The sequence below is a fragment of the Carettochelys insculpta genome, chromosome 5 (genome assembly GCF_033958435.1).
Source record: "Carettochelys insculpta isolate YL-2023 chromosome 5, ASM3395843v1, whole genome shotgun sequence".
In the NCBI taxonomy this organism is placed as follows: domain Eukaryota; kingdom Metazoa; phylum Chordata; order Testudines; family Carettochelyidae; genus Carettochelys; species Carettochelys insculpta.
The window spans coordinates 118586819-118603503 of NC_134141.1; the positions used below are offsets into that span (position 1 = coordinate 118586819).

General features: G+C 47.3%; 1 protein-coding gene across 1 annotated transcript in view; it reads right to left on the reverse strand.

Annotated features, from left to right (window-relative positions):
• Window positions 1–6406, reverse strand: part of SETBP1 (SET binding protein 1) — a 336945-nt gene extending 330539 nt beyond the window's left edge. Inside the window, exon 1 of the mRNA XM_074995836.1 lies at window positions 5711–6406. The gene's annotated coding sequence lies outside the window, so the exon portion shown is untranslated. The remainder of the gene's footprint in view (window positions 1–5710) is intronic.
• Between the last annotated feature and the right edge of the window lie 10279 nt (window positions 6407–16685).

Sequence of the window (16685 nt, forward strand, 5' to 3'; positions counted from 1 at the left end):
CTAAAAGACCTGGATTCAGAGGTTTGACTGAGGACAATCTCTAAATAAGATGGCAACTTTCCAAAAGCATAACTGCATTCGCAGCATGATGTTTTAGAGGAAAAACAACTTGTTGACACTTTAAGGTGGGAAGAAGGAAGTGACCGCACCAGAACCAGAAAACCAGCAGCAAGGCACTGTGGGAGTTTGCTTGCAAAAGTTCTCCCTATGCACTACTTTGCATGTGCCTGGTATTCTGTTGATGGGTTTTCGCAGGCTCCAATTTTGAGATTTATTTCAACTCGTGTCTCTAGATTAGGATTGGGCAAAATACAGCCCTGAGCCGCCAGATCAAGCCTGCAGTGCAGCAGGAGCCTAAACCAGGCTCCCTAACTGCCCCACCGTCATACAGAGCTCAGAGCAGCTGAGTGCAGGGCCAAGTGTGCTGCTCTGAATGGTGCAGGCCAGAAGGAGAGGCAAGAGGCTTCTCATGCTGCCCTGCCCCCAGCTCAACCTCAGAGCTCCCCCTGGCCAGTTTGTGCAACATATGCCCCATGCCTGAGGCTCACCGCACCCAGAGAAGTACACCTGTTCCTTTCAGAGAGCTGTTCTCAGTACATGCAGAGGCAGGACGGGCAGGCAGGGAGTCTGGCAGAGGAACCTGCTGGGCTGTTGTCCAGATGGACCCCTCCCAGACAGAGCTTGCATCTGGCAGCCCAGTCCCTTCCTACCCCAACCCTCTGCCCCCCTCCTGCACCCCTACCCCACGTAACCCAAACCCTCTGCACCTTCGCTTTTGCACTCCTACGCCCTCCCAGAACCTGCATCTCAATCCTCTACCCAGCATCACAACCCAAATCCCAAACCAGTACTCCTGCCCCAGGTCACCCCCTCCCAGACCCTGCACTTCCTCCTGCCCTCCTCCTCCAGGTCAGAATCCTCTACAGCACCCATACCTGCTCTCAGATCCTGCACCCCAATCCCCTACCCCAGGTCACAACTCTCTCCTTCATCCAAATTCCCTCCCAGATTCCACACCCCCTCCTGCACCACAGTCCCCTACTCCAAGTTCCCTTCTGCACCCGACCAGCACCCCAGACCCCACACCTCCTGCACCAGTGTCACAGAAAACCATGGCCCTGGACCACTTACCAAATTATTGCCCATCTCTGCTCTACACAGATAATCTTGGTACACTGAGTCCCAAGGTTCCTAGTGGTGACATGTAAACACTAAGGGCTATGTTTTCAGGAGCCTTTCACCTAGCCTTTAACTGTGTGTGTGTGTGTGTGGCAATTTTGCTTGTGCATATTTGCATTATCCTCTGTGTGTGTCTAACTGCTGGATTTGCATGCACCATCATTGTGCATGCATATTGTATAAACAAAGGCCACACTGCAAAAATCTGGTCATATATCTTATTATTTATCCCAGTGCATATCTAAAACTTAGCATGCCTTTGTGCAGCTTTTTGCATGGCCTTCAAAACGAACTGATCTCCTTACAAAGATCAACTAAACTCTTGTGACATGTAATTATTCTTTGGAGGGAGCTCATCCAGGCATACTTCTAATACTCACTCATCAATTCATTGGGAAAGATATCAGTTCCACCACAGTAATCCTTTGGACTTCAGTACTGTGTTAAGTGGTTCATTAGACAATAGGATGTCTTGCTTTTGGTTGGGTCAAGAGTCAAAACTGCAGCATAATTGTAAGTCTCCAAGCACAAGGCAATAGTTTTTTAGTCCTGGAGGGTGTTGTCCAAAGGGGAAAGAAAACAGAAGGGAAAGATTAAGTATAAGCAATTGAGCCCTACTGGGAGGGCAGAAAAGTCACAGGAACTGGGATTAGCCAAAATTTTGTAATGAAAAACAAAAATCCTGTTGGCAGACGGGTATATATACCTAAGAGGTGTGAGGAGATAGAAAGAGTAGGTTGGAGGGAAGGGTAGGGGGAAAGCAGCTAAGAGGACAAAAGGAAATAAATTCTGAAAGGGGACTAAGTAACAAATGAAGGTAAAAATGATGTTCTTACACTGTAAAGAATTTATGTTCAAGAGCTGCTCTGTATTATTTTTAGTTCATTGGAAATACCAATTAGAATAAACCCGATCCTAAATTAAATCAAAGTGTTCTCACTGAAGTTATACCAAAAGAGAAACCAAAAACACACAGACCTCCACAAAGAAACACTATAAATATCACAAGTAGAACTAAATAGCTCAACTATTATTATTAATAATCAAAGCCACTATTTCTTTTGTTTGACAGCACCTACTATAGTTTACGGCCTTGCACAAACCTAACATGCCATTTTATTACATTTGAGATACCTCATCCTCCTAAAATGATAATGTGTTAATCCAGGCTGGGTTTTCTTGGCAGGAATCAAAGAACTCAAGCAACTTGAAATAACATCAGCAAAACATTATTTATTCTCCATCCCTTAGTTGCAGAGAAAACAGAGCTTTTCTTGGCTCCCTTACTTCTCAATAGCTTTCTGGTTTCAATTAAAATTGAGTCTGAGAAGTTTTTTTTTTAAAAAAAAAAAAAAAGTCAAAGCAAAGAGAGGATGGAAGAAAAACCTCCAATCTGTGTGTGTGTGTGCGCGCGCACATGCTCGCGCGCTTTTCTTTACATAACCATTCTGATCTAATTGAAGAGATTAAAGTACAAGGAAGTTTGGAGAACTTGTTAACCATGTTTCTCACTGCAGTGCCACATGGCTCCTGATTGGGTACATTAATAAAACTGGGAGATAGCGCAGCAGAATGTGAGGGGATCCACTTGCGCATCTGTTTCTGTTTAAATAAAACCAACCAACACTGCCCTTTCTCTTCCATCAGGTCAGTGACAATCATCTCCCTCGATCTGTAGAATCATTGACTAGTGTTATAAGGACAACTGTACCATTACTGTTCATTGTAACGAGCTAGTCCTATCTGCCGGGGCTGTTTATCAATTGCTGATATTTGGGTCCATAATATTAAACACTGGCTTGGATTTGTCTGAAATTCTTTACCCCTGAAATCCTGCTGTCAATGTGAAAGGGATCAAATTACTGCCCCCTGACAGCAGAGGACTAGCAAGAGCAACATTTTGCTTGCCTGGAACATCCTTTTAACTTGACAGATGTACATATAAGGCAACATACTGCTTCCCCAGTGGCATACTGCAGCCTGAATAGACTACTGCAGAACCCCTTCCGCCCAAGCTGACCCAGCCTACTGCCTGGTTTCCTCCTAGCAGGTAATGAGGCCTTCCTTTGCAGTATTAAAAAAAGAAATATTGTTTCCCCTTGCACATCCCACTAGTAGGTTCATTTGCCACCTACTCCTCCCAGAGCTCAGCTCAGATTACACTATCACCACTAACTGCAACAACTGTGCCTGTGATACCCACAAACCCTTACAGACCAGGAGGAGAAGTGCCCTAACTGGAAGCAACACAAACAGAATTGATTTTCATGTGAACTTCTCCAGAGCTTGGAGCTGGCCTTTGCATCTGTCTGCACATCACACTCTCCTCTTCCCCTGCCCCCTGCTACAGGGGAAGGTGGAGTTAAGGTAAGCAATTCCACCTATGTTAATTATGTAGCAAGGAGCCAACGTGCCATAATTTGGTCTTCCGCACCATCTCCACCAAGGGAGGTTGATGGGAATCCGAGGCTTCCCTTATTCCTAACCCGGAGGCAGGAGCACTGCGGTGGACAGGAGCACTCTGTAAGTTCGATTCAGCACGTTCCCAGTAGGTGCACTACATGAAACTCCAGAAGATCGACTGTGGCAGGGTCAATCTTCCCTGTCGTGCAGACATACCCGGATCAGCCAGTGTCACAGGCTATCTTAAGGCACCTCTACAAACGCACAGGGACAGACAGCTCCCCAAGGCATCAAGGGACAGAGAGCTAAACCCATCTGGGCCATCCCTGAGCAGAAGCCACTAGAGAAATGGGCCCGGAAGGAGACTTCCAAAGACAGCATCTGGGCACCGCCTTCCTGCAAACACATCTCCTGCCCTGCCACATCCCCCACCAACCCCATCCCCAGTCCTCCCCTTTCTGACCCGCCCCCCAGCATCAATGAGATTGGAAGTGAAGGCAGAGGCTGCTCCCGAGCCCCCACTCCAGAGAGGTGGTCTGCAATCAAGCGGATCAAACCTTCCCGCCCTGCTGGGGATGTGAAGCTTTGGCGCAAGGCGTGTGGGTTCCCGCAGGGGGCAGATCATTTGTCTGCTGTGCCCAGTCCCAGCGGCAGGGGGTTGGGCCGGCTGCGGGAAGTGAAACTGACAAGGGTGGCGTGTAATTTCCCGCGGCAGGTTCCTGGCAGGGCGATCACTGTCCCTAGCCGCTCACCTACCCCGCCGGGTCCGAGCTGGGGCTGCTGGCTCCCAGCTGGGGCTAGCACCGCCGCCGGGCAGCCGCGGGGGGGTGCAGTGGCTGGGAGCAAGGCGCGGCTGCCCGGGAGGTGAGCTTCGTACAGCCGCTTGCCCTTTGAGCTCGAGACGTCAGGCAGGAGATTATCAGTGCAGTTGATTTGAAGCGGAAACGAATCGGAAATCCTTCTCTCAACTGCCTTTGTAGACATAAATACACACACACACGCACACGCTCGCGGACGACACAACAGGCTTGTCCCGCCGCGGCGTGTCTATTCCGTGTGTGTCATGCGACGCACACACATGCACACGTACGTCTCTCTCTCTCTCTGTCTCTCCGACACACACACACACACACACTCATCACAACCTGAGGGGGCACCAGCCGGCTTGGGAAGTCTTATCTCCCACCACCAGACAGGGAAACTTGCCCAGCTCCCTCCTTCCAGCCGGAGGAGCTGGGGACGGGGAAGGGAAGCGAGGGCTGATTCCCACCCGGCCCTCGTTTGACAATAGCTCCCCTAACCCGCAGGCGGGGTTCAGAAGCCAGCCTCCTCCTCCTGCCCCACCATCCCCTCGCCCCTGGGAGCTCTAACTGGAGGGACGCCCTCGTTTGGTTCGCGGCCGGGGACCATCGGGGATATGGTTAACAGCTCGGGTCACTTCTGAAACAAATAGGTGGGGGGGGGCTCCAGCCTTTATTGCCCACCCCCTGGCTTCCAGGACGGACGCACTTGTTTGTGCCTGGGAATTGCTGCTTTTAGGGAGTGCGTGCCCTTTCCAATGTCAAAACAAACCCAGAGCTCGGCAATAGGCTGGGAACACGGATAGACACGGGTGGAAATCCTTACGGGGCCTGGTTTGGTTTTACTACCCCCCCACACTGCCCCCCCCCCCAATAGCTATGACAGAATTCGGCTTCCTTAAGGGGGGAAAATCCCCAGCCAGGTTACAAGGTCGCGCTCTAGCTCCACTTAACCTGCAATTTACAAAAGGGGGGATCTGCCCACTCCCCCCTCCCACTCCCACCACACACACTCCTGCCACCTACCCAGGCGGCGCAGGGAAGGACGGGTGTGCGCAGGGGAGGGGGGCTGGAATACACCATACAAACTCCTACCCATGCCCCCCCCCAGCACCAGCCAGAAACCCGCCGCCGGGCGGGGTGGGGGGAAGGATCGCAGACACGCGGGATAGAAATGTGCAAAAATAAAGCCCTTCCCGCGCCATTGCAAAGTCCCCCGGGGGCAGGAGACATTAACTTTTGCATGCAGCCAAAAGCAAACACCTCCACCCCCGGCGCAACGCAGCCCCGCGAGAGCGACCTCTCCCCGGCGGCTGTCGGGCACTCACCCATAGCCCCCAGCCCGGAGCGGGGCTGCTCGGCGTCCTCGCTCGGCTCCCCCAGCCGCCTCGCCTCGCCTCTCGCTTAGATCCCGCTGCCGGTCCCTCGCCGGAGCCCCCCAAGGTGGTGCTGCTCGGGCTGCGGCAAAGCCATGGCGGTGCTCATCTGTCAGATCAGGGGAGCACACGGGCGTGCAACACGCGCAGCGGAGCGCAGGGAGGGAGGGAGGGAGGGACCGGGGGAGGGCCGGGGTGAGAGAGGGGGATTGCACGGAGATAGAGGGCTCGAGCGAGCAGGGGGGAAAATGGCGTCTGGCGGAGTCCCGGAGTCAATCAAATCCCCAGCGCCGGCTAATTTTAGCAGGCTCCGAAATGAACTGGAAAGGAGCTGGGAGGGGGGAGGCAGAGGCGAGGCGGGGGGAGGCGGAGGACAAGGCGGGGAGGGGGGATCAAGGCAGCGGCTCCGAGCCGGGCGCTGCAGCGGCGGGCGCGCTGCTCCGGCTTTGCACGGGCTGCGCGGCGGGGCGGCCGGAGCGGCTCCGTGGTCCGCCCCCCTCCCCCCCGGGCGCGCACGGCGGGGGAAGGTTTTGCTGATGGCCGCAGTTTAAGCGGGGCCGCGGCGCGGCGCGGGGCTGGCGGCGGCTGGCTCCATGGCTCCCCCTACGCGCCTCTCCCGCCCCCGCCGCCCCAGTCCCGGAGCGCAGGAAGGGGAATGGGGCGGGGGGACAACTGCGGGAACCGGGCTGCTGCTCTCCGCCCGATCGCTCCCGGGGAGCCGGGCTGGGCTGCGGGCCGCGCTCCGCCAGCGGCTCGTGGCTCTCCGGCGGGCGGCGGGCTGCGCTGGTTTCCTCCGTACTGGAGGGAGGGAGGGAGGGAGGCAGAGGCGGCGGGCCGCTGTTCACGCCGAGCCCTGCGCGGCAGGGATGGCTGCCTCTAGCCGCTCCCGGGGACCGGCGGCCGCGGTAATTTATTTGTCTTTACGGAAGGATCTCATACACACACACTCACTCACACACACACACACACACAGAGGGCTGGAGCGCTCAGCGCCGGGCTAACGTGCTCAACACTGCCCCGGCCTGACACAACCGCAGCAGTGTTGGGGGCGGGGGGGAGAGCCCGCTGAGGTACATGTACCCCGCCCTCATGTGTGGCCCATGCCCCTGGGCAGCTGGGATTGTTTATACATGTCTGTCTGGCGGCAGGCAGGGGATTGGTCCCGGCCTTGCACTCCCTGCTGGGATGCAGCCTGCCCTCTATTTTCTTCCATCCATAGGCAGAATAAATTTTGTTACGTGAGGATGTGCAGCACTGGTAGAAACCCACGCTGCCAGCTGTGGGCGCTCTGCTACTCGCCTGTGCGGCCCCTGACTCTCTCCTGGGCCACCCGTTTACAGGGAGAGCTGCTTGGAGGAGTAATTTTATCCAAAGCCATCAGAGTGTGTCAGAGCCAAACAGGTGAGTGAAGGTGTGCAGAGTCGAGCCCTTCCTGAGACATGGGCAGGCACCTGAGGAATTCCATAGGCAGCATGGGCAAGAGTTCGCCAAAAAATATCTGAGGTCCCTCCACCATAAGGCTTCCTTATTTTCTGGACTTGCTTGGAATACGCTGCTCGGTTTACACGCTGCCACTGGGGCCGTGTCTACACTTAGTAAAGACTTTGAAATGGCCGTGCTAATGGCCATTTCGAAGAATGATAATGAGGCTCTGAAATGCATATTCAGTGCCTCATTAGCATTAAGATGCTTCCAGCTGCAGCACTTCGAAATTGCTGCTTTTCGCTGCTGCGCGGTTCGTCCAGATAGGGGTGCTTTTCAAAAGGACCCCGCCAACTTCGAAATCCCCTTACTCCTAGGATTTCAGGGTTGGTGGGGTCCTTTCAAAAAGGACCCCGGTGTGGACGAGCCACGCGGCAGCAAAAAGCAGCAATTTTGATGTGCCACAGTTGCCAGCATACTAACGAGGTGCTGAATATGCATTTCAGTGCCTTATTACTATTCTTCAAGCTGGCCATCAGCATGGCTATTTTGAGGTTTTTACTAAGTGTAGATGTAGCATGTGTATTAAGAGCCAGGTTGTAGCCCCCCAGTAAAAGATCAGAGTGAATACTGGGCTAGAGAGTCCATTGGTTTGACCCAGTGTAATCAATGATAGAAAGATGTTCTCCCCATCAACCACCATGCAAGCACCAGCCACAACAACAGACCTTCCACAAGGACTCAGTAAGGCTAGCTACCTGAAATGGGCAATCCACCCACTGGGACATCGGGGTGTGTGCAGGTCATGTAGCTCCTACCTAGAGGTGAGGCACAGTCCTTCCCTCTGAGAGCTCCAGTAGGATGGCGAGGTTCTACTTAACCCATAAGGCACTAGAGATCCATGAATCATTTTCAGCCCAGTAGACATGTAATCAGAGATCCACAGGCTAGACTGTAAAAAGGGCTGGGGAAGAAAGTGCCTCTTTGCTGAGTCTAGACCAGTGTTTCTTGAATTTTTTGAGACCACAGAACACCAAGCAATAATTTTTTATGTGGAACGACTATGAAAATTTTCTTAAAAAAATTGTTATAAAACAGGCCAAAAAAAGCCAAACAGCAACATATACAGCATAAACAAAATGAAGTATCTTCAGTGTATTTTTCAAATGCTCCTGACACACCCATGAGTTGTTCACAGAACACAGTAAAGAACACTGGCTTTGACAATGGAGTCCTAGTCTAAGAGTAGGGCCCTAGGAGCTTTGGTTATACAAATAACAACAGACCTCTCTACTCTTTCACATGCTTCTCCTTATATGTAAGGAAAAACTCTCAGATAAAGTTAATTCAGATCCTTCCTGAGGACTCACCTTTTGCATAAAGTCTGCAAAACCACAGGCAGATGACCACAGCTAAGCTAGTGACAAATTTTCCCATACCCAACTCCTTCCCACCCTTCAACTCTGTATACAACTCTGGTCACCCATGTTCAAGAAAGATTAATTCAGACTAGAAGAGGTCCAGACAAGAGTTACTAGGATAGTCCAAGGATCGGGGTCCTGTCTTACCAGAGGAAATGAAAAGAGCTTATTTTGTTTTGCCTATCAAAATGAAGGCTTAGAGAGGATCAGATTTCCCTCTATAAACACATGGAGGAAGTGGGAGGACAGCAGAGAGGCAGAAGAGTTATTTAAGATAACAACAATATACTAGACATGTCTATGACTATATACCTTGTTGATGGGAGATGCCGTAGTGACCAAAGCTATAAAGGGGTACAAAAAAAAAAAGAGACAAGTTAATAGAGGATAGGTCCAGCAATAGCAAGATGGTCAGGGATGCAATCCATTCATTGGGACCGTGTCTAGACTGGCCTCTCCATTTCAAAAGGGGCACGTTAATGAGGGAGTTTGGAACCCTATTTGGTTTTAGGAAGAAGGAGCTTTCGAAGTCAGGGGGTCCTTTCAAAAGGCACCTGTCTACATGGGCGGCATGCATTCTGTAAGCGGCACTTTTGAATCATGTGCAGCTACTGTTATGCTGATGAGGTGCTGCATATTCATGTCAGCACCTCATTAGTATCTTCAAACCTCCCTCGTTAACATGCCCCCTTCAAAAGGGAGAGGCCGATGTAGACGTGGCCCAAATATCCATAGCCTCAGATTGCTAGAAGCTGGGAGTAGATGACAGGGGGTGCTACTGGGTCATTTACTATTCTGTTCTTTCTGTCTGAAGCACCTGATATTGGTTATTGTCAAATGGATTCCAGGCTAGATAGCCCATCAGTCTGACCAGTGTGGCTGTTCTTATACATATGTTTAGGCTGGAAACTAGAAGAAGATTTCTAACCATCAGAGAAATGAAGCTCTAGAAGAGTCTCCTGAAAGATGTAATGGGGGCAAACACCTTAACTAGTTGGAAGAAGGCTCTTGATAATTTTATACAATGGATTATATGATGGGACTGGACTCAATGGTTCATTCCAGACCTATGGCCCTTCTTTATATTCCCTGTTTCATACATGAAAGATAACATTAGCCCTTTTATTAGTTGCACTATTACACTGAGAGGTCATATCAAGTCTTTTCAAGGCTGTTTCCCTTCTTGTAGATTCAGTGTACACTTTTTGTTCCCATATGTATTACCTTGGCTGTGTCTGTACCTGAACCCATCTTGTTGGATTCCAACCATGTAGCCAGGGGATTCAGACCACTCTGGAACAGCCAGTTGTCTTCCTTATTTATCACTCCACCTCTCTTTGCATCATCTGCAAACTTACCCACCAGATATTTTGTATGATCATCTAGAGAGTAGATAAAAAAAAAAAGCCCTGAATCACATTGGGCCAAGAACTGATCCCTGTGGGATCCTGCCATTAATTATAGAAATGAAGGGCTGGAAGAGACCTCAAGAAGTCATTAAGTCCAGCCTTCTGTGCAGTGGCTGTACCTTAGACCATCCCTGGCAGGTGCTTGTCCTCAAATGATGGGGATTCTACAGTCTCTTTTGGTAGCCTATTCATTACCTATACTGTTAGAAAGTTTTTGCTGTTATTTAACCTACATCTGCTTTGCTGCAGACCAACCCATTCCTTCTGTCTCCTTCAGTGAACATGAGAGCAATTGATCACAGTGTTCTTTACAACAGTCCTTAACATATTTGACTACTGCTACCACATTCTGCTCACACCTACCTTAGTCCTCTTCTCTAAGACTAAACATGCCCCTTTAAAACAAACAATGCTTTTCTTCAGAGGTCAGGTTTTATAAGCCTTTTATAAGAACATAGGAATGGCCATACTGGGTCAGACCAAAAGTCCATCCAGTCTAATATCCTATCTGCCGAAAGTGGCCAGTGCCAGGTGCCCCAGAGGGAGTGAACCAAACAGGTAATGGTCAAGCAATCCCTCTCCGACCATCCATCTGCAGCCTTTGACAAACAGAGGCTAGGGACAACATTCCTTACCCAACCTGGCTAATAACCATTAATGGACCTAACCTCCATGAATGTATCTAGTCCTTTTCTAACCCTGGTATAGTCCTAACCTTCACAGCCTCCTCTGGCAAGGAGTTCCACAGCTTAACTGTGCTCTGTGTGAAGAAGAACTTCCTTTTATTTGTTTTAAACTTGCTGCCCATTAATTTCATTTTGTGTCCCCTAGTTCTTATATTATATGAACAAGTTAGTAACTTTTCCATATTCATTTTCTCCACACCACTCATGATTTTATGCACCCCATCATATCCCACCTTAGTCTCCTCTTTTCTAAGCTTTAAAGTTCTAGTTTCTTTAAGACCTTTTCATATGGGACTTGTTCCAAACCTCTAAGCATTTTAGTTGCCCTTTTCTGAATTTTTTCTAATGCCAACATACTTTTTTTAGACGAGGAGACCACATATGTACACAGTATTCAAGATGTGGGCATACCATGGTTTTATATAAGGGCAATAAGATATTCTCCATCTTATTCTCTATCCCTTTTTTAATGATTCCTAACATGCTGTTTGCTTCTTTGACTGCCACGGCACGCTGCATGGATGTTTTCAGAGAACTATCCACGATGATGCCAAGATCTCTTTCCTGATTACATTAGCCCTCACCATATTGTATGTATCATTTCATTGTTCTCTTCTGAACTCTCTCCATTTTTTTCTACATTCTTCCTAAATTGTGGTGCCCAGAATTGGACACAGTGCTCCTGCTAAGTCCCACCAATAGAATGAAACAATTGACTCACGCATCTTACATATGACTCTGGTTACTTCACCCTCGATTGGAATTAGTCCTTTTTGCAGCTGCACCTCACTGTTGCCTCATATGACCTTTGTGATTCACTGTAATCCTGAGGTCTTTTTCAGTAATGCTGCCATGAGTCCCCATTTTGCAATTGTGCATTTGAGTGTTTCTTGTTAAGTGAAGTACTTTGCACTTATCTTTATTAATGGCTTTTCTCTCTGATGTCTTCCCATTAACAGCTATATTTGGAGATATATTGGTGAGATTTTTATCCACCTAATATGTGCTCTGTTAATTTATAATGCAAGTTTCTTAGCTGCTGTGTCATATTTGTACTAAGTCAAATGCTTGGAGAAATCAATTACATGTACCCACACTACCACCTTTATCAAACACACCTGTAATCTTGTCAAAACAACAGGCCATCTCAACAGTCCATTTCTCCACAAATACTTTGGGTGCTATCTAAACAATAGTAATTAACTATACGTATCCTCTCCACAGAGTGGATGATTGAAAGTTTTAAAATGTGATCATGACCAAAGAGAACAATACACCTCACTATGAATTTCCTGGTGACTAACCATTGCTAAAATTTGTGAACCTTTTGGATTTTTAACACATTCATCTGTAGTAGCTCAAATACGCTTGCACAACTGCTACAATAAGCTCACAAACAAAGGCACTAACTCAATAATTAGTCAAGACTTGCTTTTAGTATTACTCTACCTGCTCCCATTCAGCTGCAAGATGGCATCATTAACAGCACCATGGAAAACAATACAGGGACAATACGTTAGTACTGATTAAAAAGAGAAGAGTGCCACTTGCTGAATTGTTGCCATCATTTCCTGGAAAATCTGGGGGGGTCTGGCTACATTATTTGGAAGATCAACCCAGTCAGGGTCAATCTTGCAGAGTTTGATTTAATGTGCTTGGTAAAGACATGCAAAATTGGACCATCTGGGGTTGCCAGTTGACCCCTGTACTCCTCAATATCTCAGGAGTAAGGGAGGTCGATGGGAGAGTTTCTCCCATCAACCTCCCTGTGTGAAGATGGCCAGGTAAGTCAATTGCAGATAAGTCAATCGTAGCTACGCAATTGCTGTAGCTAGAACTGCATATCTGCAATCAACATACCTGCCTAGTCTAGACCAAGCCTGAGTTTGCCATCCAGGAACTGAGCAGGCCCAGGGCTGGGGAATTTAGGAACACTGAAGAGGTAGTAGAGCTGCCGAATGCAGGGGTGAGAACTACTGCTAGCCCCTATAGTTTGATAGTAGAGAGGCACTCCAGCAGCCACATAGATGTTACATAGATTGGATACATAAGACTAGCCAGATGAAGAATTCTCAGGGCTGTGAATATTTCCCTAATAATGCAGCCCAGTGACTCGCATGAATCAGACCCTTTCATCTACTGCTCATCTGATTCTGCATGGCCATTGTGAACACCTGTTCACACTCCCCATCCCAGAGCAGGTGGGCAAGCAGGGACAGAGACACCATCAATATCCTGCTTCCAGACCTCCAAAACACTAGGCGGCACAGCTGAGCTGGCATGATAGCATAGTCATTTGCTGTTGGTGTAGACCAGGAATAAATGAACACAACCCAGAGCAAGGGGGAAAGAGAAGGACAATTGTGTCTCCAAGGCACAGTGCTTCCCAGGTCTGTTTGTAGGGTGGGGCAGTCTAGGTACAATCTAGCCCATAGCATGAATAGGATATAGCTATTAGAATGTCTAGAATCAGGCTGACACAGCTGAGACTGATCCATGTCTGGATGCAGTATACCCAAAGGCAATGGTTGCCAACCTTGTCGGTAACAGGACACACTTCAATGAGACAAGCAGTTCCACAGCACGCCCACTTTTTTCAGCTGGATCGATTACTCATCAATGTCACATTAACCTACATTTACTATGGTTATAGTCTTACTCGAGAGATTTGCCACATAGCAGTGCTTACAACAAGCTAAACAAGAATCAAATGCATTAATGCTTCAAATGCACCACAGAATACATCATCTTAGACAGCGAGCACAGACACATTTTCAAAATCTGCTCAATGCCATGCTAGGGATGTTGAGTAAATGAGTAACCACTGAAAGCAGCTGCCCCCCCAGCCCATTAAGCCAGGACACGTCATTTAAACTACATCGCCGCTCCAACAGACTCCCGTCCCCCTCCCTCCCCCTTGCCACAGCAGGGAGTGGGGGTGGGCTCCCTGCCAGCTCATTTGGGCCAGGAAGCAGCATTCAAGCTGCCTTCCAGCACTAACAGGGTCCTGCATAGTCAGCATGTGCCCTCCTGGTGGCTCTGCAAAGAGCCGCCACTGGGTGGAATTTGATGAACCTTGTGCCAGCTTGAGCAGCCTTGCTGCTGAAGCTGATCATCTATTTCCTCCCTGTGGTGGCTCTGAAAAGAGCCATAGTGAGGGGACATTGACAGACTTTCATGTTATGCTTGGGCAGGTCTCATGGCACTCCAGTGTGCTATAGTACACTGGCTGAAATCACCACCACAATGTGGAAAGGCAGCTCAGTGGTTTGAGCATTGGCTTGCTAAATTGTGAGCTCAATCCTTAAGGGGGCCATTTAGAGATCTGGGGCAAACAGTTTTAAAAAAAAATAGGATGGTGCTGGGTCCTGCCATGAGGTCAGGGGACTGGACTCTATGACCTCCTGAGGTCCCCTCCAGGTCTATGAGATGTGTATCCCCATATATTGTTATCAAATTCTGCCCACCAGCAGCTGTCATTAACCACAGGCCAGGTATTCATCCTGGCCAAATTCAGAACAGGCAGATGAAGGCCCAACAGCCACTGAAGTCAGTATCAGCTGCACAAAACTTGAGCCAAGGCTAAACCTGCTCCTGGGAATGAGAATGCCATTTGGCCAGCAAAGCAGACTGATGATTTGTTCACTGACCTCTGAGGCTGGAGATCTAGAGGGCAGCTTTTTCACCAGGGACTTTCTTGGCTGTGACTGTGTAGAGAAAGCTTCTTTATTGATATACTGGTTTCCAGAATTCAAGGGCAGTCTTTTCAGCCTTCCCTTTGCCTTCCTCTTACACCCCATTTCAACCCAAGTGTATAGTCCAAGACCACTGGATAGAGAGGGTACACTGCAAGCATCTTTAGCATGCCACATTATCTCTCTGTCTAATACTACTTTGGAATATGCCTAGATCTCTCTGAATAGCAACAGAGAAGTAGCTGTGTTAGTCTGTATTCTAACAAAACAAACAAGCAATCAAGTAGCACTTTAAAGACTAAAAATAATTTATTAGGTGATCAGCTTTTGTGGGGCAGACCCACTTCTTGAGATCTGGAGTTATGCCATTTCCAGTACAGCACTGACAGTTTTATAACACAGAGATCCAAAAAATCAAAATAAAAACTGAGAAATCTGCCTCTTTCTTCCTTTCACACCCCTTCTTTCTTCATCTTCTCCACACCTGTAATTTGTCTCTTGTAATGCTTTGTGGGTTAACGTATGTGAGCCACTGCCCCCAGCTGGATAGATTTCAGTCCTAACTCCACCTGTCCATCCATATAGTCCTCTAATAACTGGCCTATAAAGAGAACTAAGTCTTAAGGAGTTGCTGTTGTCATTATCCATATCTACTGACTCACACTGTATTAATGTGTTATAGTATGTTACATATAGTATATATAACACATTAATATAATGTAAGTTGGTAGATATGGCTACAGATACACTCTTTCACAGGGGTGTCCTCTTTTTGAATGTTCGGATATGGTAACCCTAGATTTCAATTTTGAAAGAAGATGAAGTAGGAGATACAAAACCTAAGAACAAAAGAGTTGTTTTCGTGTAATGTAAAACACCACCAACAAGAGAAAAGGGGTTTTGTTTAACATTTAAAATGCTACTTACCACACAGAGTTTGGAGATCAAGCAGTACAACATCATGCTAATAAATCAGCACCCAAAAAACGAAACTACCCATTAAATTTTATTGTCCAAGCTGAGTAAAAAGTAAAATAGAAACCAATAGCATCAATGGGGAAAAGTATTTGACAAGGAACAGAAATTTCAGAATTAATCTACCTGAAGAGTTCACATGGTCCCCATTACCATAGTATCTGACAGCCTCACAAATTTTTAATGCATTTGTTCTTGTAATAGCAATGGGAAATGCTATTATTCCCATTTTTCAAATGGGAAAAGTGAGGCATAAAGAATTGAAGCCTAAATGAATTGTATAATGCATATAGGGACTCTGTGGTAGAGCAAGGAGTTGTTCATTTATGTGCTGTACATACTTGGGATGAAATATACACCTCATGCATTTTAAACTGCAGAAACAGTTGAAGAAAGTAAGACATATTTTTAACTTTCTTTTTCTTTAGTTTTAGGAAGAGCTATATCTCAGCTGCATTGCATAAAATAAAAGCAGCAGAAAACGTTTACTAAGGGGCAACCTAAAAATACTGTGATTTTTTTTCCTATCAGATCGCCTGTTCCCAAATTACACTTGCTGTAGATCAAACCCTAGAAAGCTGGCATAGAACAAACTGTCCTATGTAAATTACATGTTATCTTCCTGAATGACAGCAGTCGACAAAGATGGCCTAATTCCAAAAGAAGCCAAGCAAAGATTGTGTCATAACCAGTAACTGGATTCTGATAGCTTTAAATTGCTATTGAGCTGTGATTAGACATTTTATATATCTACCTACATGTCTCCATAGCACTCTAGAGAAAAGTAGTATCTCTGTATGGTATATGTAACTGATAATCGAGGTGAGTGAAATATAAAAACAATCTTTGCTGAAAATGCAGATTTGGTGATGCAAACTTTTCTCCAATTTGTGTCACTTCCACCAAACTGTTTTAGTGTAAAAAAATTTTAAAAAAACCACATTTGGAAAATATTTAACTCTTTTGTTTTGACATTTTCAAAATGAAACATCTTAATTTTTCCAAGCTGAAATGCGGTTATTTCGAAATTTCCTTTCATTTTTAAAATGTATCAAAAACATTTTAGCTAAGTCATAATCAAATAGCAATATTTTGTTGTTGTCAGAGCAAAATATTCTGCCTGCGCCAAAATTAACTTGAAAAACCTTTTTGGTTAGCCAAAAAATAAAATCACTTTTTGTTCAACCCAAAATCAGGATATTTCTCTCTCTCTTTTAATGATTGGTTTTCAGCCCATGTGCCACAACACACTGGTGTGCAGTGAGAACTGTCAAAGCGTGCCATGAAAGTTTAACTTCCCCACACTGCGGCTCTTTGCA